Raw genomic sequence first — 26,737 nt, forward strand, 5'->3', positions numbered from 1 at the left:
AGAAAGGAGAGGATAATAGCAGACTGCCTGTTACACAGTATTTGCTAAATAAGTGTTGGACTATAAAGAGTGAAACGAAGAAACCGAACGTTCCAGATGACAGGCATAGGCTTACGCTACATCAGATTCCAACACAATGCTGTTATCCTACTAGCATTAATGAAGCTGTCGCCACGTGTAAAACATAATTCTAAGCGCATTAAACTCATTTAATACAATCTTTTTTTTTTGCAACAGGTATGCACACTGTCTTCTAAATGTCAACTCTTACTATACCCTTTTACAGAAAAGGAAAGTTCAGAGCAGAGGCATAAGTAATTTGTCCGAAGTTGGATATCACTTAGGTGGTACCTAACTTTGGAATTAGGAGGACTTCAGATCCAAGGGTTCAGTCTCTAAACCAAACTTTCTTTTTTTTTTTTTTTAATCAAACTTTCTTAGTAACCACACTACATAAAGGGCACGGCTATCTGCAGGAAATTTCTGTTGCTATGAACAAACTCACAAGTTTGGCTTCTTCCTATAAACTTTTTTTAGTTGAAATAGGGTTTCCAGATAAATTATAGGAGACTCAGGGGTGCCTGGGATGATTCAGTCGGTTAGCATCTGACCCTTGATTTTTGCTCAGTTCATGATCTCAGGGTCCTGAGATTGAGCCCTGCGTCCAGCTCTGTGCTGGGTGTGGAGCCTGCTTGGCATTCTCTCTCTCCCTCTCCCTCTGCTCCGCGCCACTTGCATGCATGTGCACATGCTTTCTCTCTCTCTCTAAAACAAACAAACAAAGGAGAGCCAGTTAAATTTAAATCTCAGAAAAATGGAAATTTTTGTTAGTATGAGTATATATATCTCCTTTGATATCTGGGATATATGTATTCTAAAAATGTACTCATTGTTTATCTGAAATTCAAATTTCAGTAGGTCCTGTATTTTAATTTGCTAAATGACAACTTTCAAATTAAAAGTAAAGTGAGTTTTGACATCCTGTTTTGCTGATATTTTTACATGTAACATTATCACCTAAATAGCAATCCTACCAGTTAGAATCCAATTTATTTTTCAAATTGGCAGTAGATATGCACACCTGTCTTCTGAACGTCAGTAAAATCCTTTGTCCTGCTAAATGTTACAAAATGGCATTCTGACTCTCTATCATTCACGTCCTTTTGTTAAATCTGACCCAAAAGCATTATCACTAATTGAGATAATTAGTAATGTAAGATTTATAATAGAGGGTCAATCTAGAATTTTGCTATTTAATTAAAACCTGAGGCTATTGGGCTGCAAATTGAATTTTTAAACAAACTTTTAATTTCAGAGAAGCTTTGGATTTGTAGATGGGTTGAAAGAACATTTCACAGTTCTCCAGCTCCCCATACCCTGCTTTTCCCTATTGTCAACATTACCATGGTAGGTTTTCACAATTAATAATCTAACATTAATACATTATTAACACATGAAGTTGATACTTTATTCAGATTTCCTTATTTTTTACCCAGTGTTCTTCTTCTGTTCCAGGATTCCAACCAGGATAACATAATCAGTGCACATCTCCTTAGCTTCACCTGGGCTGTGACCCTTTTTCAGACTGTCCTCATTTTGATAACCTTAAGAATTTCAACTACAGGTCATGCATTTTGTAGAATGTTCTTCCATTTGGATTTGCCTAATGTCTTTCTCATGATTATGTAGGGGTTATGAAAGTTCAGGAAAAAGACTACAGAAAGAAAGCGCTATCCTCATCAAATTGTATGAAAGATACGTGCTACTAAGATCACTTATTATTTATTATATTAACCTCCTCTTAATGTTTATCAGGTTTTTCTGCTGTAAAGTTACTCTTTGATTTTCCATTTTCATACTGTACTCACTAAAAAAAAAGTTATTGTGTGTACTCCACATTTAAGAGGTGAGGATTTGAGGGGTACGATAGTCTAAATGCTTATGATTACCCCAGAATTCATATGTTGAAATCCTAACCCCCTCATGAATGGGATTAGTGTTCTTGAGAAAACACCGAGCTGGAGAGGCTCCACCACCATGTGAGAATAAAATGCAAAGTCCGCAACCCAGAAGAGGGCCCTCACCCAACTGTGTTGGCACCTTGATCTCAGACTTCTAGCCTCCAAAATTAAAAGAAATAAATTTCTATTATTTAAAAGCCACCCAGTTTTAGGGCATTTTGTTGTAGCATTTCAAATGGACAAAGACAAGGGGTGATACCTACATAAACTATTTGGAATTCTTCTGCAAGTGAGTGAAGTTGCTCTCCAGGAAGCCACAGAGATGGAGATCTGCACAGGCAGGACCCAGGGCATGCAGGTGTCAAAGGGCCTGGTTCCGGTTCTTCCCCAGGATGATGGCAGTCCGCATGGCCCCAGGGTTTATTCTAGTCATTCTGAAATAACTTCTGCAGGTCCTGGAAAAGGGCGTGGCCACCACACTGGTTTGGTATATTCAAGATGCCTCAGCCCTCTCAATTCTCCTTGGGCAACTAGGGAAAGAAGTGGCCCATGGCCTCCCATGCCACAACATCTTGGTCAAAAGAGAAGCCCAGAGGTAAGTGTAGGAGACCCACAGATGCACGTTGACTAGGTGGTTGTCATCGGCCTCTATCTCAGTGCAATAACTCTGAGGAATCTGGGAGCTGGAATTTGATTAGTAATAAGGAGCTAAACTCACAAAACGGTGTTGGCTGGTATCAGAGGTAGAGGAAGGCTGAGAGGATGGTTCTGAAGGTCGCCACTAGAAGAGACGTGGGAGGGCGGTTAGAGGCTAGATGTGAAGGGGCAACAGACAGATCCATGTGACCCCAGGCTGCACTCTATGTGGATTTTTTTTATAGTACAAATATATGTTTTATTTTGTTTTTCTTAACAACAGTTTTTCTCTAGCTTACCTTATTGTAAGGATAGAGTATATAGTATGTGTAACAAGATTATACAAAATAGGTGCGTATCAACGGTCTGGTCTGTGGTAGGTAAGATTTCCAGTCAGTGGTAGGCTAGTAGTAGTTGAGTTTTGTGGGAGCCAAATGTTATGAGGGATTTTCGATTGCTCAGGGCCTGGGTCCCCTAACCCCCACGTTGTTCAAGGATCAACTGTAATGCTAAATGTACAAATTTCATCAAAAAGTCAAAGTAGACTTCACTTTTACAAACAAACAATTTTACAAACAAAATTTTTTGTTTGTAAAAAGCATTACTGAGATAAAATTTGTATAAGGAGCAACAAAAAATAGAGTATACAGACTTGCCTGAAACATTCATATGCAGCTTATTTTTATAGAAGGCACGCACGATCATCTCTTAATAGTAACGCTCTTTGAAAAAGCATGATCTTCAGTGTACTCACTCCGCTTACAGACTCTGCACACCACAACCTTGATTCTTAAGTAGAGCAACGGATAACTCTCCTGAACCACGTGGTGGGTCTGCACACATGAAAATGTTTTAGAGGACGTACTCCCTGCTATCTACTGACCTTTTGGAAAAGGCCCAATGTCTGTATGTTTTACGGACAAGACTTACAATAGAAGCTGCTCCTTTAATCTCTGAGACATGTTGTGATGCAGCCTCACCAAATCAGAACTTTTATTAGACTATTATAAACATGAGAATCAGCATATTCCTGATGTACTTTTTAAATCTTCATTGTAAAAAAAAAAAAATCCCTAAAAAAGCCATCCAGGAGACTGTTATTTAAGAAATGAATAAGATCACAGTGTCGAGTCAGATCCTACTCTTAGAATTGAGCAAGGATTGGAATTTAAGATTCTGAATAAAAATAAATAAATAAAATAAAAAAATAAAAAAATAAAATTCTGAATAATGGCTGATCCTGCATTATAATTTCACAAGGGCATCAAATCTTTTTATCTAGGCTAAAGCACAAACAATAAAAGATAGCCTTATGGCATATTTTTTATTTGTTTACAAACAGTAAGTTACCCAGCACACCACTCGTCAGGATCCCTTATGGTGCCTTGGCTTAGGATAAAATAAAAGCCTCTGTGTCTGTTATGAATACAAATATTGTGAAGCACAGGGATTGGCAACAAACTTTTCATTATATTCTCAAACATTTCATTATATTCTGGGTAGAAGCTATATTCAATTATACACTAGGGGTATTTAAAAGCAAATTCACAAATTATAAAAGCATAATATTATAAAACCCTAAAGGATATGAAATCAATAATATTTACCCACAGATGAATAAGAAAAATAAGCCAGCCTATGGAACTGATTATTCATAGTACTCAAGCTCTGGAAACAATCCAAGTGTCCATCAATGAATAAATAAAGAATATTATATAGAGATTATAGATATAGATAAGCATTTCATATATAAAATAATATTCAGCTATAAAAAAAGGTAAGAAATCCTTCCATCTGTGACAACATGGATGAACCTGGATGACATTATGCTAAGTGAAATGAGCCTGATACAGTGTGTACTGTAAATATATAGTAAATAAACCTACAGTGAACAAGAGGATGCAGGGAGCTCTTCAAAATAGCGATTTCATTTCCTTTGATAAATACCCAGAAGTGGAATAGGCTGGATCATCTGGTAATTCTATTTTTAACTTTTTGAGGAGCCTCCATACTGTTTCCCATAATGGCTGCACCACTTTGCATTCCCACAGCGTACAAGTGGTCCCTTTCCTCCCCACCCTTGCCAGCACTTGTTTTCTCTCATCTTTTGAGATAGCTTCCTAACAGGTGTCAGATGATAGCCCATGGTAGGTTTTTTTTTTTAAGAATATAGAGCAAGGGGCAGCCCAGGTGGCTCAGCAGTTTAGCACTGCCTTAAGCCCAGGGCGTGATCCTGGAGACCCGGGATCGAGTCCCACGTCAGGCTCCCTGCTTGGAGCCTGCTTCTCCCTCTGCCTGGGTCTCTGCCTCTCTCTCTCTGTGTCTCTCATGAATAAAAAAATAAAATCTTAAAAAAAAAGAATATAGAGCAATTTATTGCTATTTCAAAATATAACTCAGGTGAATCAGACCCCAAAGAAATCATTAAGTTGACATTAAAATGTGTTATGTAATCAGATTTGTCTTTAAAAAATTTCTCTTTTGAGAGGCAATTCTGTACCTAATATAGTGTAATTTGGTATAAACATATTGTGGATATTTTTAAAGGCCTATAAAAGGGTGTTTATGATGGCCTATCATAAGTAAATAATACATGTTAATACAAGTTAATTGATGAATTGCAATTTTGAGTTTGTACAGTATTCTAGAAAGATCCTACTTTCTTCACCATATTTTATATCAGATTGGATACTCCTATTGTGTTGCATTTATCAAAATGAGTTCAATAGAATCTGTTTCTTGTGTTTATGTCAAGTTGCATCTCTTCAAACTATGGAGTTCCCCTCACAAAACCAACATGAGAATATGTGTTCCTGAAACACTTGCTATTGTGGCTGTAAAATATTACTTTTTCTAACATTTAGCAATAAGTTTTAAAATATTAGTCCCTTCGCCCATAGTATTTCCATAAGCCCCTTTTGTAGCCCCCCCCCAAAAAAAATCATCAAAAAGGGAACAAACATTCCCTCTTTCCATCCCCCTGCCAGCTTTTATTCCTTTAGAGTAGGGGTCAGAAAACTTTTTCTGCAAAAGGCTAGAGAAGAAATATTTTAGGCTTTACAAGCCCTGTTGCATCTATTCAGTTCTAGTATTATAGTGCAAAACAAACAACAACAACAACAAAACACAACCATAGACAACAGTGAGTGAGTGGGTGTAGCTGCATTAGAAAATCACAATTAAATCTGTTTGTATTAAGTACATAGCAGGCTAGAACTTAGGGCCTAAAATAAAGGTAGACCCTTTTTCTTTCAGTGTCCTTTAGGAGAAGCATCATATAATGCCTGGAAATTATCATCCACTTGAAGTATATCCTCACTGTTTCACTCTTTTCTTACCCTGAGATAGTTATTAAGGGTGATCGGTGGTCCAGTACATAAAACATTTTGGGGAATATATATTACCTAAATAGAAACTGATATTACTTCTACCATTATAAGAACTCCAGATCCCAAATAATAGGGACTCTTGGGAAGAAGCGAGTGCCTGTAGCCTGCCTGCAGCATATTGAATATCGAAGGACAATGAGTGGGGCACGTGGGTGGCTCAGCGGTTGAGCATCTGCCTTCGGCTCAGGTCATGACCCCAGGGTCCAGGGATCGAGTCCCACATCGGGCTCCCCCCAAGGAGCCTGCTTCTCCCTCTGCCTGTGTCTCTGCCTTTTGTCTCTTTCTCATGAATAAATAAATAAAGTCTCAAAACATAAATAAATAAAGGACAATGAGTTCTCCCTGGCAGTGATTACAGCAACTGGAAGTTGTATTTCCGTATCTAGTATAGGGATGAAATTGTCCAATATTTCTCTTTGTAGCAAGTAAGGTGAAGACTCAGAAAATGGATTATCCAGGTGAGCTTTCTGTGCACGTAACCGGATCCAAAATGCGTAGAACCATTTCAGCCATTTCTTCTGCTGGGGTGGGTGCTGCAGGATTCAACTGTTGATGGAATCTAATTTTGACCATTAGCACCAACAGTCCCCAGAAGATGAGCATTTACTTCTTTTGCCAACTTGTGACTTGTTAATGCTCATCCTGCTGTGGTGTGAGGCTGTGTATCAGGGTAGCGAGTCCGCTTTTTCCCCAACTGTGAAGAAACTAGGAGCTCCCCCAGCAATTTCTGGGTCATCACAGTTTTGATGCCGCCAACCTGCTCTGGAGCTGGTTAACTCCTCTGCTGTAATCCTGCCTGTGAGGAATTTACCTCGCCCCCCATCCCAGCACCTTGATATATGCTCTAACTATTCAGAAAGATGAGATGTGTTTTGACCTAGGGCTTCATTTTCCAAAATAAGCTGATTTTTCTTGTGGGCTAGACATTCACACTGATACCGACGATCATCGATCATCCCCCAGCAGCCACCAGCAACTCCTGAAACTCACTGTTGACTCTGTCTGTACACTGAGCTGGTTTGAAAGCCCTTCTTTGTCCTGTACTAACCTTTAAGAGTTCTTCAGCTTTTCCAATATATTCTTTTCCTCTCGTGGTTCCTTTCTGGGTTCTACAACTCCCTCTGGTTGACCAAGGAAGTCTCCTCTATGACGTCCCAGAGACCTAACCTTCGCATTTCTGTTGAGGATATCCTGGGTTATAGCAGCTTTGGGAATGAATATTCTTACAATGTTGACTTCCACTGCTTTTTCAGTGAGAATCTTCCTTAGCTGAAGAACTCCTGGGCTCTCTGATGGAACTGCTTCCTTCCATGGATCCTGAAGGGTGTCATGCTTTATGGGTGGGGCTCCAGACATAGCTTCAACAGGTGTCGGTGGCTCTTCAGTTTCTATCCCGTCTCCTCAGACTGGAGTTAAAGGAAAAAGGGCTTGGGTTTCTACACTTTCAAAAGCAGTTTTTGATCAAAGAAAATGCACCTCCATATTTCTACTGAAGAACCACCAAGATTCTTTACTCTTCTGATTTCAGATTACTTAACTTTACAGATTGTTGAGCTCCCAGTTGCAGGGTTAACTGCTCCGCACACTCCCTTCCCATTCTGAAGCTGACCCGCCCAGACTTCCTTGACATCCAGCTGCTGGCTTATTCTCTCATTGTAGTTTTTATTTGAATTTCCCTGATGACTAGTGGTGTTGAGCACCTTCTCATGTATCTGCTGGACATTTGTGTATCTTCTTTGGAAAAATGTCTATTCAGATTCTTTGCCCATTTTTTAATTAGACTACTAATGTTTTGCCTATTGATTGGTAGTTCCTTATGTATTTTAACATATTTATATTTAATCCCTTATCAGGTATATGGCTTGTAAATATTTTCTCCCATTCTGTATGTTTTTCTTTTCTTTTTCTTCTAAGAAAAATATTTTTATTATTTTATTCCTAATATTTTATTATAGCTTTTATATGAGCAAAACATTTATTTTGATATTAAGTAAATCATTCTTTTCAAAGTACAAAAGAGTACTCTTGTACCTGTGAAATGTATTTATGGAAGAGGTCATTAGGTCCTTCATTGTATAAAGAAGTGTTGTTGTTTTTTTTTTTTCTCTGCTCTGAAAACAAACCTCCAAAGCACTGATAGGTAGAATAGTATCTTTGTGGAATGCCTGCATGGCTCAGTCAGCTGAGGATCTGACTCGATTTTAGCCCAGGTCATGATCTCAGTATCATGAGATTGAGCCCCACATCGGGCTCAGTGCTGGGCCTGGGGACTGCTTAAGATTTTTTCTCATTCTTTCTTGCTAAAACAAGGGAAAAAAAAAGATATCTTTACACAAAAGTCAGATTTAAAGTTGACTGAATTAATTAGGCAAGACATATTTATTGTATACTTTGATGTCTTAACAGATATTCTAGAAAATTCAGAAGTATAACAAGTTCCCTGCCTGCAAAGATTTTACAATCTCATATGGAAATGAATGGTTAATTTCATTATTTAGATAATATTTTGACTTTTCATTTCATTTGTCATTTCTTTTCTATGTAGAAGCATTTTAGTTTGATATAGTTAGTCCCACTGGTTTATTTTTGCTCTTGTGTCTTATGCTTAGACTGTCATATCCATAAAATCATTGCCAAGACTAATGTCAAGGAGCTTTTCCTTGTGTTTTCTTCTAGGAGTTTTATGATTTGAGATTTTACTTTTAATCTTTAAGCATTTCAAGTTATTTGTTGGGAATCTATTAGATAAAAGCCCAGTTTCATTCTTTTACAGAATGAATATACAGTTTTCCCAGCACCATTTATTGAAGAGAATCCTTTCTCCATTGAATATCCTTGGCTCTCTTGTTAAATATTAGTTGACTACATATCTGTGAGCTTATTTCTAGGCCAGATAGGGCCACCAGCTTGCCTCTGCAGATGTACATTGCAAATGGGTGGGATCTCTGCTGCAGTGCCCCTCAGAGGAGGATTGCAGCCTTCCAAGACTTGAGGACCAGGTGTGTAAGCCCTACTCTGCTTCCCTCTTTCTATCTGATCTCCAGTGGTCAAGCCCTACGGATTTCCTCAGTGATTCCTGTGAGGTGAGACCTGAGTGGACCTCCTGGGAAGTGCCTCAAAATGCTGAGGCAGCCAGGTGTTCACCTTGAGCTCTCCCCCCCCCCCCCCCGCACTGGAGAAACCTAGATCCAGGAAGGCTATCTCAGTGCGATGCTGTGCTGTTCTTGGGGTTTGGAGGGCAATGCAGAGTGCAGCCACTCTTCTTACCCTTCAAATGTGGTTCTATTTGGTCTTTGTGCTTTAGCCCCCAGTTTCTGGGATTTCGCAATGATATCTTGTCTGTGGATAATTACTATCTGGTCTTCTTGTGAGGGAGACCAAAGTTGAGAATGACCTGTGTTGACATCATGATGCTATCACTCCTATGATGACATTTTTGTTAACAAGGTATAAATATTTGAACTGTGATAATATATTCATATATTGACGTACTCACATTAACTAAGTTACAACTTATTTAGTAGCACTTCAGTTTATAATGTGCGTTATAGTTTGTGAGCTACCTTCAAAAGCAATTTCGAATTTTTCTGTTCTATTTCCTACAAACATAATTCTCCTGAGAAGTTCAGGCCCATTCTCTCATTCTCGCTCTCTCGTTCTCTCACTTTCTCTCTCTCTCTCCCTCCCTCTCTTTCTCTCTCTCTTTCTCTCTCTCTCTCTCCCCCTCCCACACATGCATACACGTGCTTATGCTCCTCTGCCTTCCTTCTGTCCCCATACATTTCTCACCTTTTTAGTGATCTACCATATGAGATAATTATCTAGTTACACAAGTCAAAACTATTTTCACAGATGAACATCTAATCTGTTTTTTAAAGACCTCTATGGGAAAAAAAGTTTTCAATATCCAATTTTACACTTTAAATGGTTTTTGCTAGCAACTTTTCCTCTTAATAAGCTACAATAAATGTTGATTCTGATTTGTGACAGATGGTTCATCTCTAAGAACCCACAACAGTGATTTCAATGTTTTAAAAAACTTGCAAAAATAGGTACCACAAGAAATTCATCCAGACCCATATTCCACAAAGTCTTTTTCTAAATTGTTGTATAAGTATATATTCATATTTGAATGAAGTAAAAATGACTTTGAGGCTCACTACAGGCTTTTCCACCAGAGAATATGTCTCTCTCTGCATGTTATTTGATTTGCTCCTGAATGTAATTCAAGACCAGCTTGTGATATTTTATTAAATAGCTAGACGTTTTGTGGCTATTAAAATCAGCACATTCCTTTTGGATTACTCTTTAAGTTGTTACTAAATGAAAAGAATAATCTTTAAGGTGTTAAAAGGAAGCTTAATGTTTTCTACAATGTGAATATAGCTGGTTATCTCTGATTAGTGTTGTAGCTCACCAACGTCTCATTTGGTTTTTATCAACTCCAATTCTAAAAAGGGTCATATGGGGAAAGATTGAATAAAGAAGCAGTGGTTTATGGTAAATAGCTAGAGATAGAAATTGGTTCTGTTCACTCAACTGTTCCTCATTACAAGGAGATTAGTGATAGAGAATGAAAGAGAAAGTAAAAAATGGGCTAAAAAAGGGGAAAAGCTAAGGTTAGTTTTTTGACCCTAACCTCTAAGTTCTCAACCAGAAATTAACTTTATATCCCATAAACAGTGGTTTGGTTTAGTTTGGTATGTGGAGGGTTTTGTGTGTTTATTTTTTGTAAGCAGAGTCCCCTTAAATCTCTCAGCACTGCTCCAACACCCTGAGTCGTCCACATCTAGCTCATGAGCTAGCTGACTGTTGAAAGAGGAACAGTGTCCTCAGCATGAAAATCAGGAGGAAAGTGGGTCAGGATTCTAAATATGTCATTATGTCTTATATGTGCTGTGCCATTGGAATAAAGAAAAAAGAGCAAAGAGTTTGGTATTTAAACTTTTCACTTGTTCATTATAATTTCTCTTGCCCAACAAACATAGGTCTGGAATATAGCGCAGCAAAGACAGCTCATTGATGATTTCATGTGATCTCGTATACTTCCTAGTCCTTCTGCAGTTAGGTGGGACCACGTGACTAGTTCTGATCAATGGAATTACATGTCTTTTCCAAAGCAAAATGCGTAATTACCAGTGAAAGGTTTCCTTCTTTACTCATCACGTGGATGGGGAAAACTGTATGTTCCAGATGATTCAGATATAAGATAGTGGGGCCTCTGAGCCAAAATTCCTGAGTGACTGTGAATCCAAGGCACTACCCAACTTTAGCTTTTCCCTGGATCTGTTTTGTGAGCAAGAGGAAAATATTGTTGGGTTAAGCCACTGAGATTTGGGGTTAACTCATTACTTCTATATATCATAACAAAACTTCAAGAATAATGAAAGAACTGTAAGAACAAGGCAAATAAAAGGGAGTGTTTTTCCTCCCTGCCCCTCCCTCATAGAAACAGTTTAGAAAGAACAACCAGTCTGACATCATTATGTTTGTATAACATACTAGCATATGCATAATGTTGGTGATGAAGATCAGAAATATCACCAGAGACATTTACACATGTATATACTTTCACACCTGCACATATAAACGTACATTTAAACATACCCTAAATATACTATATTCGGTGAGATTTAAGATAGAGCAATTGAAAATCAGTATATTTATCACATTTTCAAGTCTCTTTCTGAGTGAATGAAGGTCTTAGTCACTAATGTGTGACTGTCCTTGAAGACATTATGTTTAGGTGTCTATCGCCAACATCATTTGACAGATGTGATTAATTAAGAGATGTCTAGAACTGTTATTAAACTCAAAACACACAGGTAAACATCCAGAAAAGGCTTTCCAGATGGTCTTTGGGGAGTGCAACATAAATTCTTCACGAAAAAATTTGCTCTACCATCAATCATCTATTCCTGACTATAATAAGTGCATCCTTCCCCTTGTCTCAATTGTTCTATTAATAATTTGCTGCCATGTCCTAAATTCTCTTAGTGGATATTATTTCTCCAATGTTGACATGAGTTATGATTGGAAAAGGCAGTTTATAATATTTTGTAACTGGTGAATTAAAACACCTGTTACATTTTGGGAGATGCAAAATTCCTAATGCATATATCAGAAGAATAAATGGATGACTACAGGAACTTTTAGACTACCTCTAAAAATGCTGGTACTCTAAAAAACAAAATCCTTGTCGTAGTATACAGTGCAAACTCTACAATGCCACAGTTGGCGCGCACAGAGGATATCATCAGAAAGGCTCTGAGTCAAACATAATCATACCTTTCTCTGGGATTTGGGACCTAGCAAGTGTGACCATGCCTTCCTGGTAGCTGCTGAAAGTCAAGTTTTCTACCATATGGAGAAAAGAAATCTTCAGGAAGATGAGCACAAACAAATGCAACAGGTATAACGTTTTAGTTGTACAAGATAAGTACATTCTAGAGATCCCTCGTACAATATTGTGCTTATTGGATATTGAAAACTTGCTTGCCCATGGAGGCTTTTAAAAAACAGATTTGATGTTTACCTGTGAGAACAGTTCTGACTTTTGCCAATAGTCAACAATTCGTGTTGTACATTTAAAAATCTGTTGAGAGGGTGAAGAGTTCTTACCACAGGAAAATTAAAATTTAGAAAAGCTGACGCACCTAAAGAAAAGGAGATGAACCATTGAGGAAACTTTTGAGTTCTTGCTTCCATAATTACCGAGGCCTTTGTGTATCTTTATTCTTGGATTCTACTATCCCTATGCAACTCAGAATTTAACTGAATCCCCTGCCCCTAAAGACCTAGCTAATGGACTTGAACCTTAATTTCACTATTTGTGGATCATTTGGAAAACTTCCCAAGATTTCTGTTAATCATCAGGATTTGGGAGGTGGGGGGCCGGATGTGGCAGTGGCTTAGATTTTCACGGTCACTTTTGGCATCTGCTGAATTAGTCCTGTTAATTTTTCTGACTGATGATGTTCCTCTCTGATTTGTCAGTCCTGTGATGAGGTTTAGTCTCAATCACTTTCTGAAATTCTTAAGAACAATTAAACTTCAAAGCAACAACAACGACAACAAAATACTCTGGCTCTCAAACCACAGCATTTGTAGGCATGACAGATTCTACTGAAGGTGTGAAGAAGCCAGAATAGAATTTACCACAAAATAATGGAAGCAATGAATTTTCAGTATTAAACTTTTGAACACTCCATTCCAGGATAGTCTGACTTCCCCACGTAGAATTCCAGCGTTTCCTCATCATACTGATTCCTTTCTTCCTCTACCCTGTCTCCCCCTTCTCAATATCTCTTCAAGAGAGCTACAAATTATCCTCAGACAGCTGCTTTGAAATTCAACTCCAAGCCCAGATTTGCATATTCAAATCTTTCCAAGAATTCAATAGAAAATAATTTTACAGTGTCCACCCTCCTTAGGCAGCAGTTGTGTCAGATAGCAATTTTCCCTACCACTCTTGTAATAAACTTGTCTTTTCGTTTGTGCTAGGTCAAACTTGAGTCCCAAATTCACAAATAAATGTGTAATGAACTGGCAAAGGCCAATATGGATTAGTAAAATATCTTCTTTATACAACAGTTAATGAAGCTTTTTACTTTCAAGTATATATCGTTCTCCTGAAGAGGAAGGTCAAGCTGGACTGTCTTATACAATAATTTCATGAAATATCTTTACCTTCAGATATGTAGGGCACTTCCAGCTTGGGTTATGCATGGTTGGCAAGCAGAGGTCCTTAGAGGCATGCTTTAATTAACAAGTGTAAGAAATGTTGAAGTAGATAGAAGTGACATAATTGTGTGCTTCTAGAAAGCTTTAGTGGATAAGTCTATCTTTTATGGAGATTAAAAAAGTAAAATTCAAACAGTCCACCCTTATCTTATCACAAAACCTGAGCTGTAGTAGTCTAGTTAGGAAAACACGCATTCTAGATGGCTAACTGTTGGTATTTTTCCACTGGACTTCCTCAAATAATGTATTTCTAATTTGAACATTTCCAAAATCTCTATTGTATTTTTTTAAATACTCAAATTGCTTAATTAATTAGTATCTCCTATGTAAGATGTATTAACAGTATCCAATCCTTTTATTTTAAACTCTGCAGTCTTGCTGCAATCAAGAATTAAATACATGGAAAGGTAAACAGCAGGTTAGGGCACACGCTTGAAATCAAGATGATGACCTAATCAGGACACAAGCCCATTTTCCCTGTGAGGCCCTTTCCCTTGCAGTTTAACACTGCCAGGTATCTGTCAAGTGTGTGTCCACCTTTCCCTTGGAGAAACGAAGAACATCTCCAGGAAGCACAATATTTGAAGTGCTTCCTATTCCTCGATTTATTGTTACAATCAGAAATGGATTCAGAAATCAAAGTACAGATGCAGATATTTTTATGAGAGCTCAGGCAAGCACAGTGCACAGTGATGTGGCCTGAAGATCCCCCTTCAAGAAGAGACTTGCTGCCCAGCTGTGAGGAATGTGGTTAGCTGATAACCTCTAGCTCTTAGTTTCTTCAACATCTGCCTTAGCTTTTGATCTAAGATCTAATTTTTTACATTGGCTCTCAGTCAAATACGGATTAAAGCTAAGTAAAAAAACAGGACTGTACCCAATCAGCTTTCCTCTAACATATTTCTTTGCTGCAGAGCTCCCTACCAGCCTTGCAGAGACATTCTTAGTTCTTTGTGGTAGACTGGTGGCCTCTTTTTTACTGTCTTTTACTCTTTTTTCTTTTCCTAGATATTCCCATCTAATAAAATCTCAGCATCTGATGTCCAGATCACCCAGCGGGCACAGTTGCTACCAGGAATAGTCTAAGAAGGCAAGTGGTAAGATGGGGCCTGGGGACTGTCACTCACTCCTCAGCTGACCATGTGGGTCCCACCCTGAGTGGCAAGTGGAGCATGGACAGCCTCTAGCACAAAGGAGTATTCCTCTAGTCAAAACTCTTACCTGTGACCACTATCTGGAGAGGGCTATACCCTAGGTGTTGAGGATTCAGGCATTTGAACTGAATGGGGTGATTAACAAATATAACGATAATGGAATGAAGTAATCCTTACTAAGTCCATTGCTGCCCTAATAGTGGATAATGAAAAGCTCACAGACATTAACGAACAGCTGAAAGCTAAGAAAGGGGAAGAGAATCCCCTCCTCGGTAGCTAAAAAGCAGCCCTTCACTCATGCAGCTGGCAGGCGGAAAAAGAAGAGCAAGATCAGTAAAAAGTCAGAGTTACTGAGCTTCAAAGACGGTTGAATGTTCAACAGAGCCAGGGCCTTCGTGCTGCCATCAGACCCTAGGATGCGGCACCGTGCCACACATGGTGCAGGAACATCTAATGAAGATTCTGAGTCCCCACCATTCTTTGAATATACAGAATGGTCCCCACCCTTCCCCATGAAGAACTAGTAGTCCTCCCACAGAAAAAGATAAGGAGGTTTCTCCCACGCAAAGCAACAGATGCCCTCTCAGGGATGTCCCGGCCCCTTCTCCTGTCCAATGGACTGAAGTAGGTATTGGAACACAACACTGCAGCTGGGCAAGTGTCGGCCCTGAGGGGGAAACAGGCCGTATCCCAAAGGAGCCACGACAGGGAGCAGGTGTGCACACGGGGGCCAGGGAAGGACTCGTGGACCTGGACACAGCAGGTGCTCCATCAAAGGGGCTGGCCCGTAAGTCCGGATCAAGAGGAATTTATTGACTTAGAGATGGGATTTAATATTCCGGTGAAAAGCCAGGAGACGGTACAGATTGCTGCTCAGGTTTCCAGCAAAGCCAGAAAAAAGTCGCCCGGGGTGAGTGAGGTTGAGCTGCCTGAATTGCTGCGGCAGCTAGTGGAGGAACAGATCAAAAGGCTCAGTGATTTGGGTCTGCTGGGACAGTGACGTTATGTGAGGCCACAAGCCCCAAAAGAGAACTGGGTTCCTTAAGAAAGCCTGGAGAACACATTATTTACCAGGACTATAAGGAAAGCGCTGGTATGAGCATCACTGGCATCATAAAATGTTCAGAGGTAATTCTCTGTAGACCAGGGCCGATGGTCGAGGCTGTCACAGAAATTAGCTTGCTGGTGGCGGTGGGGCCCTGACGCAATAAAGGTCAGGTTGTGTGACTTAATTGCCGGAAGCCAAAGGATTATAATTATTTTAATAAGCAACAATATCAGAGTGGCCTCCAGGAGCACCTAAGCTGGGACGAGTTGCAGAGATGGCTCGCGGACGACGGCATCTCCCGGGCCCAGTGCCGAGCCCTCAGCGTGGCAGGATCTCTTGAGGGACCAACAATCCCTCGGCAGCACGTTGGCTACCTGGGCCCTTTCTGTTCTACAAAGGGCAATCGTTTGCTGGTGCAGGTGTGGGCAACTATTCGGGCTATAGGTTTCCTTTTCTGCCTGCAGAGCATCAGTCAGAACCACTGCTGGGAGCTTGCAGAATGCCTGGCCCCGGACGAGATGCGCATCCACCCGGGAAATCTGCTTAACGGTAAATGAGATACGAAGGCCCTGGTATCTCGTAGTCTTGCCCCCCCGCCCCGACCCCGCACTACCCCGAAGCTGCTGGCCTAAAAGGACATTTTTAAAGGGTCTACTAATGCACACAAAGGCGCCAGCCCTGAGGCAATCTGCTCTTGGGATGGAGCCTCAACATGAACACACTAAATCAGGGCCCTTTGTAATCTGCTGCGTCCCAAAAAGGGCAAAACAAGGATCTGGGAAACTTGGGGTGATAGCAGGAGGGGTCCCACTGACCATCCCACCCAGGAACCCACTTGGAGACTTTTCTCTCCCAACATTCTGAGTTCCAGCCTCCCGGAGAGGCTCCCTCTCCCCAGAGGAGGGAATAAGGGTCCCTTGAACTATAGGAATTGGCCGCCACGTAGGCTCCATGTAGCTAAGACTCAGTCAGCAAGAAGTCCCCAAACTTGAACTGCCTCTCACAGCAGGAGGAGGTGGGGACAGCTGTGATCCTTTAAGGCCTTGTGTTGGGTGGGACTGATGTGCAGTCAGTCTAGTATAAGCCCTACGTCTGAGGCAAGACCCTTCGGTGAACTAGTCAACGATTCCCTGTGAATCATGAGGTTTCTGCGTGGCCTGGTGGGAAGAGGCGGCCTTCCCAGCCCCCCACGAGCCCCCAGCAAGGTAAGCTCTGTTCCTTCAGTATTGCTCTCTCCCCCGGGCAGTTCCTTCCTACACTGGTGCTAATCCACGCTCAGTAGGATATTGGTGAGGGGTCTTCTGAAGAAGAAATTCTTCTAGAATTTTCTTTGCAGCTTTCTGCTCTGTGTTATTCTGTCCCGTAAATTTAGCCACTTTGGCCTCCCCAGACTATCTGCTCCGTCTTCTTAGGAGGAGCCTGCCAGGTTTTGCCTGGGTTCTCCAGCTTGAAAACTCAGTCAAGGCGGTACGCTGGGGTAGTGATAAGGCTCATCTTGTTTGTTGCTTGTTTTTCAGGGGTTATTGTCCTTATTGTCCTTTATTGGAAAATGTGTGTGTGTGTGTGTGTGTGTGTGTGTCTACATACATGCACATTTACTTCAGCCTGATTTTAGATTTCCTTTGTTTACTTGTTATTTCAGGTGGTAGCATAAGCCCAGTCCCTGTTACTCCATCTTGGTCAGAAGCAGATGTCGTCTCACACTTAAATACTTTGTAAGTACCAATTTCCAATTAAAATGGTTGTTTTATGGGTTTCCTGTTATCTGTTTGTTAAAGCACCTCTCCAAAGATCACTTTCTGTTAATATCGTCAATTGCTTTACCTTTTTTTTCTTAAGGTGAAAAGTGAAAAAATTAAATCTCTCTAGGTAAGCATCAGGAGATATTTTCACTACTCCTGAATAGGCTGTCCTCTTTAAATATTAACTGTATTTTGAGGTTTTACTGCCCACAGCACATGGTAACTTAGGAAGGGTTGCTTGTGGAATTATTTTCAGTGGTTCTATCTTATTCAAAAGAGAGGAAAGGCATTTCCCCAAGGAATATTTATAAATATGTTCTCTAAGCCAGGGCAGTAATAATTCGAAAACTTCTGGCTCAGTGTGTAAATCAAATATGAAAATCCATAAGAACTTTTGAGACCTTTTGCTGTGGGCCTTAATTCAAGGTTTTCAATAAAGCTGGATTTAACCAACTAGCACTTAACTTTAATTCAATTAAACAAGTGTATATTGAGGGTGTTTTGTGCAAAGACCCGAAGCACCATAAGGAGGAGTGAGCAGAGCCAGTCCTTAAAGTGCTGACATTATTACTGTAGGGACGTATTCTTTAGGACAACTTCGATACAAATCAGCATGGGAAATGCCGTTAAGCGGTGGTTCCAATAAACTCTCACCAAGGATCAAATTAGCCTTCAAGAAGAAATGTAAACTTTGAAATGTACCTTACAGAGTTTCCACTAGAAATAATAGGACAAGGCTGTTGAGAGAATGGGATCAAAATCAGCAAAAACACAAATGACAAATATAAGAATGTATTTAATAAATTCAGAGGAAAATGAATGCAATTAATTCAGGGTAGAGTCTACACGCATGGGAGTAAACTTCCAGTGGAAGCTGGGTCGTCTTTGTCAAAGGACTTTGCTGCCAAGCAGAGAAGGAAGTTTCTCCCTAATGACAATAAGGAGCTTCTGAAAGATTTTGAACTTGAGAATAACTTTGCCAGCAAAATAAATAATACACAAGGTGTGTATAAAATAATGGATTGGAGAATTGAGGCATTAAAAGTATATATAAGAGATTCAGAAAACAGAAAAATTAGGACAAAGCAGAAATGTTTTACAGAATATTTTTTATAACATTCTGCTTTTAAAAGAGTAAATAAATTTCTGAAGTAGAAGAAACAGCATCAGCCCAGAAAGGAGGTTCAAAGGAAGAGGAAGAGTGGCAACTGGTCTCTAAAAATGCTCCTAAAAAATAAATAAATAAAATAAATAAATAAATAAATAAATATAAATAAAATAAAATAAAATAAATAAAAATGCTCCTATTTACAGAAAGTGTAAGAGAATTCTTAGAAAACAAAATATAAATGTCTAACAAATATGGAAAATGTTCAATTTCATAACAAACTGAAATGATAAATTCCATTTTCACATTTAAAATTATCAAAGTCAAAAAATGAGAAGACCTAAAATGTTTAAGGATGCCCTGTAGGCATTACATACCATGAGGCTTAAATTGTTTAAATCCTTGTCCTAGTAATTCCCCTTCAAGGGCTCTATCCTAATGAAATAGAAACTCAGGAAAAAGTGTGAAAATACAGTAAAGTCATTATTACTTGCATTCTTAAAGCATTAAACATAATTTCACTTGTTCTAGCAAAGGAAAATAATACTTTGGACCATGAACAATGTCTTCATTAGCCCTTACCCCTACACCTCAGGAAGTTATCTTCCCAGTCTCATCTATCGAACCATATTTCAGTAAATTATAGTCTATACCACTCTTATACCAAAATGGAAGGGTATTTCTTTTTCACAAGATTACATGATATGAAACATAAAGACTCCCTGGCCCCACAAATTACAACACAAACACATGGATAAAATGACTTAAAAGGAATGAATATAAAATTATAATTATGAGCTAAGCATCCTTGGTAATAATTTTTTTAGAAAACCTTGCAACTTAAGATACGCTAATGTGATTTAGGCATTCTTCTGCTTTAAAAAGATGATAGAAATCCAAAAGTAAATTAAACATAATCTTCACCTTCAAAGAGCTCACTGACTAGTAGAAGTACAAAAAAGTATCTGTGAAAATATAATTGAATAGGTCAACCTCATTGTACTCTACACAGATGGTCTTTCATCTAAAAAATATCAAAAAACAACATTTTAAGCAATTTTAAATGAAAAATTGTCATATGCTATTAAGAAAGTCAGTTACAGCTTAGAACCAAGTTTAGTACACAACTCAAATTTATGGCTATATGTGTGAGGGGAAAAATGATTTCAAACTAGTCCTGAATATGAATTCGTAGAGAGAAAATGATTTTTTTTCTTTTAGAATACTATTTTTCTTTAGGATACAACAGATGGAATTTTGAATTTATTCAAGATTTATAGTATCCTATTGGTAGGATCCCCATGAGCATATGTATAATTGAAATTGCAATCTTAGGAAAGGTGTTTTAATTTATTGGCAGGCTAATAATGTTTGAAAAGGTGGACTAATTTGTTTTTCCATCACAGATGGACTGTTTCAAAAAACAGAATTTGCTGATAGACATTTCTAATATTTTAGTTAATACAAAAACAAACTTATAAAGTTATTAAGTTATAAGTTATTAACTTATAAAGTTATTGCTGGCATAACTGAACATTGAGATGCCTACTACCTAGAACCATAAAAACTGAAGTGTTTATATTTTAAAACTTTAATACCAACATTTTGTAGATAAACTATGCCATGAGGAGCCAACCAGTTCTTGAATCTCTTTTTGTATTTCTGAGCCCATATATTAAATAGCAAAAGTGCTGTTATATTATCTAGGTTAGTTAAGAAAAAAAATGCATTGCTACTGACAGTTTAATTTACTATTTGAAACATCATCCGGATTTATATTCCATACCTAATATCCTGTGTATATTAGCAAAAACAAATAAACATAAAATTATATATATATATATATATAACACTATGGGAACTTTAAAACATGGCTCCTTAATTATATATCTAAAACAAGAAGTGTTTTCAAAGCAGAATTCTCGTTCAAAATTTGCTTTCAAGCCAGGAGACAGCAAATGATTGTTTCAAAGCCACAAAGTTAGAAGTGCACAAGAAGATTCAGGGTTGTTTCTGGGTTTTTTTGCCCCTAGCACAATGAGTGCTATTTCCACATCCTGAGATCTCCCAGAATTAAGAAGGAACTTAATTTTAGTTTCTTTCACTAGCCAAACATTTTTCTTTTTTTGTGATAAAAATGTAAAAAAATTATCTAGAGAGATGAAAATGTTAATACTTTATTAACGATTGATTACTCATAATTTCTTATAAAAATATATTTCTCATCTAAAAAATCAAAAAGCAATGTTTTAAGTAATTTTAAATGTCAAAAGACATGTGATGATACATTTTACATGTATATATATAATTATATATAAAGATAACACATGGAAAATTATTGAGTGAAAACTAAAGATAAATACTACATTAAACATTGACTGTGTTTACCCACAGTTAGTATATATAGTCAACATCAGTAAAGTTCAGAGGAGATATACTACATTATCTATCATGCCAGCTACTAAATGAAGGCTAGACTAAAAACCTAAATTACAGAAACCATTTACCAACCATATTTGGTCTATTAGGATATGTGAAAATAATGTTTAAATGATCATCCAGAAAAGAATGAAAGAGATAAAAAGTCTTTTTTCATAAAGGTATTGTCCTACTTGATGTACAACAAATATAACTCATCTCTATGCTTCTACTACAGTTTCATTTATTATCAAAACAACCTAATGTAATCATTGAATTTCAGGATTCCTTCACTTATTTATAAATCTAAGGGATTTTTTTTACATCCATTTTATTTTATTTAGCTATCTTGGGATAGCTATTTTGATATGCTTTATTTGTTTTTATATTTCTATTGATATTATAATCTATTAATTATTCTATTAATTATTCTATTAATCATAGTAGTATATATATATACATGCATATACATAAAGAATGTCACTAATTTGGAAACATGTTTAATCCAACAGATTTTAAATTATCCCAAATATTTAGTCTTCCTTCTTACCAAAGAGCCATATAATCCGATAGAGAGATAGAGACACCATCTCCTTTCATTGACCCTGTAGGAAAAATATTCTTTTGCCCTGAATTAATGATTCCCAGAAATTGGTGATTTCAAGTAGCTCTTCCTCTTCTGTAGATGTTTGACAACAGAGACGTTCCTCTTCTAATGTAGATATTAAAAGGGGGAAAAAAGCCACTGTTAATCTTCAGGGCATCGCAAACCTTAGCTTACACGTGAATTATCTGGGCATCTTGTTAAAATGCAGATTCTGACTCAGCAGTCCTGGAGTGACCCTGAGAATCTGCCTTTCTAATAATGATGATGCCACTGCTCACTGAGAGAAGCACACCAAGAGATCTCCACATTGGGAGCAAGAAGTAAACCACATTTCCCTTTTTTTTCTTTTTAGCCCTTCCCCAACACATGTGTTTCAATAGCCCTAGAAATGTATTTCTGACATTATTTGGTTAGAAATCAGAATGCATTAGAGAAAATAAACAGTTGCCCTTCCTCCCAGTGTTATGATTTTACATTAAATAAATCTGGAATAGTACCATTATATCACATTTCAGGTTATTATCAGTTAAACAGGTGTTGCTGGACCACCTTGCGATTTAATCACCATTTATAGCCTTAATTCTTTGGGAACATAAATTCTAAAATCAAAACAACCAACTTAACAATGAACTTTTAGAACAATGCCCATTTATAAATTTGGTTTCCACTGTATTTTATAAATTCAAACACTAGAAGTCCAAATGCATCAAGAAAATATTACAATGGGCCAGGTAAAATACTGATATGAGAAGTATTTAAAAATATAGCCCATGAAGTATACTAAACATAATTTATTTGTATAATATAGAGAAATTATGGAAAATAGCCAAAAAATGGAGTTATAAAATGAAATATTGACAGAGTTTATAAAATACAATTTATAAAGCAATAGAATGTATATCACATTTCTAATGTGTATTCTTAATGCATTTACCTTAGTCAAATATATTCATTCATCGAATATTTATTGAATACCCCCAACCTAGACAATGGGGATATAAATAATAAATAAGGCATAGCTCAGAATTTCTAGAATAAGACAGTTTAATAAAAAGTTTAACACACAATATCAATGCAACATGACATGCTATTAAATTAGTATGAGCAAAACAGGTGGGAGTAGTTCTGCTTCCTAAAGTCAGAGAGGGTTTTCATGGAGATAGAACATGAGCAGGATCCTGGAAAATGAGACATTTCCTTAATTGAAGATGGAAGCAATATTTGCAAAGGCACAGAGGCTAGAAAGAACTTTTAGATGTTAGCAAATTAGTTAGTAAAATCCCATCCCTGGACACCATGGTAGGCTTTGCTGGAGGAAAAGGAGAGGAAGGTGTCTTATTCCATAATTGCCAGGTTAGGGAGCTGAGACCTGATGCTCTAGTCTGAACCACTGGCATTCACACTGGGCCATGTATTCCCTGGAGTACAGAGACTTTCCAAGGCCACACAAGCAAAATAATCAAAACCATATATACTCTTTCCTAAAACTGATCCGAGAAAGAGACTGAAATTCATGGTAATTTTCTTACTCTTCTTCTATTCTGAAAGAAAGGCATCCACCTAGATCTTATTACAGGGCACTGCCCTAAGGAGTAAAACCTTCCCTGAATCAAACAAAGATGACAGTTGATATAATTCTTTCCTTGTTGAGAAAGTACCTCCAATACTGTATAACAAAACTGCTGGCAAATCATATGCTTTCCACTTCTTTGCTTTCAAAAATATTAAAGGGCAACCTATTTGAGATGTCACATGATAGATCATTAAAAATAATACTTGATAGTAGATCAAGTGATTGATCATATGATTTTTGGCTCATAATTCCAGGACTCTATGCAACCCCAAATTGAAGGACATTGTTAGGAAAAAGGAAACAAAACTATTTCTATTTCTATTGAGTAATATTTGAAGAAATTTTCTCAATATTTTTATATACAAAAAATATGAAAAGACCTGTCTCCTAATGAGTAATATTTACCTGTGACTATATGAAAGCATTGATAAAAGCTTTCTAAATCCTTTAAACATATTGCAATAATTAAGTAAATATTAATGATACTGTTTAAAGTTTGACGAGTTCATCCCTAATAATGAAGAGCATTGAGTGTTTACAGGATCAGATCTGAGTTTCAGAAATACAATACTGAGACAGCATTAAGGACCAAATGAAGAAATTGGAAACAGAATAGCTAAAATATTCTTGCAATAACTCAGGACAATTTTATATAGACTTTCTTTATTATGGAATTTTTATTATGGATTTTTTTATTATGGAATTAGATAATAGTTCATTGAGTTAAATAAATTGATTCCTAATCTTATTTATCCCAGTAATTTGACTACTTTTTTTCCCTGATCTGATCAATCTTTGACAGGAAGATAGATTGAGGCTGTTTTCACAAGCAGTTACACAAAAGTTCAGGTAAAAAAAAAAAAAAAAAAAAAACTATAACTCACTAAAGGATTTCATGATCATTAAGAGGGTCAAAGTACTTCCCTAAATAGGATGAGAGTCCAATGATTTGATTTTCTCTTTTTTTTCCCCTTTCCCTTCATTGACTACATGATATTCAAATTTCTGAGTCAATGTACATAGTTTTCCTTTTGTGAGTTTGTGTTAATAAAATGTCTTCTTTTTTTCCTTTCAAGTTTCAGTGTGGAAAAGACTTCATCAAGTTACTGATGTAGTAACTGGTATAGTAATTTGTCTCTATAATTTAATATCTACTAATTTACATTTAAATTATCTGATAAATTATTTGCTTTATAGTATAGTGTCTATAAAACAGTACTCAATGGTGGCATAAAACCAGTGGCAATGGGAAACTGGAATAGAACATATGAAGTATGACTAGTCTGCAACAGGTAATGAGCAGCTGAATTGCTAAAAATTCTAGGCGTGCTAACAATTTGCATATATAACTAATTTAGGAAATATATCATTGAAGCAATGGCCTACATATCAAATATTCCTGTGAAAGTCAATAAAAATTTACTTATTGGGGTTTGTTTCACAATGCCTGCTTTATTACTCTATGGTTTGTGAAGAGTTCTCCATGTCAATCATGACATAAATTCAGCTTTGTTTGAAAAAAGTTATCCTCGATCATAAACTTGGAGAGACTAATTGAGTAAATCACAAGTCTGCAGCTGAAATATGCATGACTGAGAATCTTACCACAAGTTATATGTATTGACAAGAGATTACTATTTTTTTGGCATAGAAGAATTGTTAGACATAATTTAATTCAAATAAAAAAGGGAAAGTAGATCTACTACCAGGTAAACTTCACATGCAAAATGACAATAACTGTCTGTGGAAGATGAAACTCAGTACTGATTTTCTGCTGGGTACCGTGCTCCACAAATATTGCTTAACTTGAATTTTTAGTGAAGTTACAAACCACATGCAGTTGTCTGAGATACCCTCACCCTTTTGACTGATGCAACTGATGAATATCAGGACCACGTATTACACCAGTTGGAGTTTTTATGGTGAGTCCGTAGAAACAGCCCCACCTTAACTGAAATTAGCTAGAAGAAGGTCCAGCTTCAAATTCTTGTGCCGTAGGTCCTGACCAATAAACCAGATTAACCTCACTAAAGCATCTAAATCAATTAGGTTATGAACAAATCTGCTGTAAGAAAATAATTACTGTGAACATGTAAATAATACTTCCAATTTTAAATGCTTTCACATCTCTTCTTTCATATACTCAGAGGATTTTAGAGCACGAAAAGACACTCTTGTCTAATCATGCTTTCCTATATAAGCATCAGCCTTACCCTTCATCCACTCACCTTCCTCTCTCCAATCATAAATCAACTTATAGTCACTGAGGACCTACTCTGTGCCTACTCTGTGTTCTCTTAGGTACTAGGAATTCAGGGGCAACTCATAGTTCCTACCACCCTGGCATTTAAATCATAGCCCCCAAAGTAGACAATAATTAAATAATTAGTTATTATAATCACAGTTGTTATTACTCCCATAAAAGACTAATGTTGCCATGAGAGTGGATAACAGGGGCACTTGGTCTATTCGAGTGATCATGGAAAATGATGTTTGGGCATTCCTGGAACTACTATTTAACTGGTACTGATGTCTGATGTATGAGAAGTTGGCATGGCGGAGGGTGGAGATGGAAGAAGGCTGTGCAGGGAGCACTACAAGCAGAGAATGAGACACCTTATAATAAGTAGTCCCGCATCACCATTCCCAGGACTAAAGAGCCATTCCAAAACTATGTAAGAGAACGTATGATTGTATTTTAACCAACTTGAGATCTATCAAAGTTGGGCCTGAAGGAACTGGAATAAGTTAAAATTTTTTCACAATGAAACAATTGCATCTCAGAAGTTTTCTCCTTGTCAGAAACACTTACGCATTTGTGAATACGAGTCTGTCTTTGTAAAGTATATATAATTAAGTTTTGTACTCTATCTGGCAGCTGTTATTCACATACAACTTGCTCAAATTTCAATGAAGTCCTCTTTTATAGTAATTTGTCATTGTTCACTTAATCTCTAATGAAAATGATGTACACAGGAAGGTTCTGGAATCAAGGTGGGAAGAATAAGGATAATCAGAAATAGTTATTTTCATCCTTTAAGGTTTGAAAAGAAAATTTCTAAAATGAATATAAGAATAGAGCAGTTATTAACAATTGTGAAAATTGAATCATCTTTGAGGTCTGTTTTATACCAATGGAAAGAAGACCTTTAGGGGGAATTTCTAAAACATAGGATTATGAAAAAAAAAGAATTAGGAAATGTTTTAGGTAAAAAAAAAAAAGATTTTAAATACAGATGAATTGTCAGATTTAACCATTAGTCTTTATAAAATGTTCTGAAATTCATTTGCATGGCATATCCATTTTATGAGAGCAATATAAAACTGAAGTGAACAAACAGAAGCACAATTGGCTGTA

At 37.3% G+C, this 26,737-nt stretch overlaps 1 long non-coding RNA gene and 1 pseudogene across 2 annotated transcripts in view; one reads left to right on the forward strand and one right to left on the reverse strand.

The window, feature by feature from the left end:
- The window catches only part of LOC140608583 (uncharacterized), a 1,020,376-nt gene that overhangs the window by 850,888 nt on the left and 142,751 nt on the right, over positions 1-26,737 (forward strand). The window lies entirely within an intron of this gene.
- On the reverse strand, positions 6,293-7,583 carry LOC140608515 (golgin-45 pseudogene; annotated as a pseudogene).

This window comes from Canis lupus, chromosome 18 (genome assembly GCF_048164855.1).
Source record: "Canis lupus baileyi chromosome 18, mCanLup2.hap1, whole genome shotgun sequence".
NCBI lineage: Eukaryota > Metazoa > Chordata > Mammalia > Carnivora > Canidae > Canis > Canis lupus.